The 1,461-nt window shown below is 56.8% G+C and overlaps 1 protein-coding gene across 3 annotated transcripts in view; it reads left to right on the top strand.

Moving 5' to 3' along the window:
• Positions 1-1,461, top strand: part of SV2A (synaptic vesicle glycoprotein 2A) — a 15,446-nt gene that overhangs the window by 1,838 nt on the left and 12,147 nt on the right. Inside the window, exon 1 of one of the 3 annotated variants that reach the window (XM_027097833.1) lies at positions 128-1,461. This exon is cut by the window's right edge and continues 658 nt beyond it. The exons of the other annotated variants lie outside the window; for them this stretch is intronic. The gene's annotated coding sequence lies outside the window, so the exon portion shown is untranslated. Of the gene's footprint in view, positions 1-127 lie in introns of those variants that run through there. 3 annotated transcript variants of the gene reach the window in all.

Raw genomic sequence — 1,461 nt, 5'->3', positions numbered from 1 at the left:
GGGGGGGGGGGGGGGGGGGGGGGGGGGGGGGGGGGGGGTTGGAGGAAGGGCAGGAGAAGGAGGGAGGGAAGGGAATGATGAACGGAAGCGCTGGGTAGGTAGAGGTGGTAGATGAATAGGCTGAGGGGCACGGATGGCGGGGGATGGAGGCAGTTGCTCCGGGGTGAGGGGGAAGGGGTGTTGAGTAGGCACTCGTCCAGCAGCAGAATCAAGGGTGAGGGGAGGCGCACAGAGAATCGGTTCAGTCAGTTCTAGGGGCTCGTCTCTTACACCAGAGCGGAGTGGGATGGGGACGGTCACCGCAGATGATGGCAGGTGCAGTCTCTGCGCGTGTGCGCGTGGAGTTCTCCCCCTGCGCCCCTGCCTTTCCGTATTCCGTCTTGGGCATTCTCAGCTGACACCTTGATCTTCTTCCCTCAGATACTCCATCTTCCTAACCCTAGGGTAGCATGTAGGGAGGGGAGGTGCAGCCTTGGCTGTCCTGGGGTGGGGACCGAGGCTCAGTCACCCAGCTGTAATGGGGAGGGGTGCTCCAGAGCCTCCCCCTCCATGGATGTTTTGATAAGTGACTGCTTCTTGATGACCTTGTCACCTGGGCTAGGGTGGGTTGGGAAATCCAGGTGGCTTCCAAAGTCAGGGGTTTTGATGGGGGGGAGGGGGCTTCTGGACCCTCCTCCACTTATCCAGGGCTGATTCAGTTATCCTGAAAGGAAGCTTTTGCTCAGAGTCTCCCCGCCCCTCCATCCTCTGCAGAAAATCTCCTGGGCACATTTTCCGGTCAGGTGAAGTCAGCCAACCTTAAAGGGCCCTGTAACCCTGAATCTTGTCTCCTTTAACCCCCACCTCTCCGAGTCCTGTCTCCTCTCCCACAGGCTTAGCCACCCTGTGCTGCTTTGGGGGCTAAAAATAACACCACTTCCTCACCAGCTCAAAGAATTTGTCTTCCTTCTGTCCATCCTGACCTCCTGGGCTTGTTGGCCTTGGGAGAGCTGGCTGTTGAGCCATCATATCCTGCTGAGGCTCTGGGGGCCTTCTCTACCCTTCCCGTACCTCTCAGGGGTGGATAGTGTTAACAAACAAGGGGCATGGCTCCTGGTGGGTCCATCTGCCTCCTTCAGGGTTTGGAGGGAGATTCTAGTTGGGAAAGAAAGGAGAGGCAAGCAAATTGCATGCACGAAGGGGATTCCACTGTTCCCTTTCTTTCATGGGGGATGGTTTGGGTTGAACTGCAAAGAAAAGAAGGTGATGTAGGGGTCACTGGTTCTGGTCATCGTGGTCCAGTGCCCACATCTGACCTGAGGGGTAGGACTCTGCTTGCCAGTGCTTCTTTCTGAACTACATAGCATTACTTACCCTCTTTGCCAGGGCCACCGTGTGTGTGTGTGTGTGTGTGTGTGTGTGTGTGTGTGTGTGTGTGTGTGTGTGTGTGTGTGTGTGTGTGTGTGTGTGTGTGTGTGTGTG

This window comes from Aethalodelphis obliquidens, unplaced genomic scaffold (assembly GCF_003676395.1).
Source record: "Aethalodelphis obliquidens isolate GAN/ISIS:26980383/991018 unplaced genomic scaffold, ASM367639v1 scaffold116, whole genome shotgun sequence".
NCBI classification, from domain to species: Eukaryota; Metazoa; Chordata; class Mammalia; order Artiodactyla; family Delphinidae; genus Aethalodelphis; species Aethalodelphis obliquidens.
This window is presented reverse-complemented; position numbering and strand designations above follow the sequence as displayed.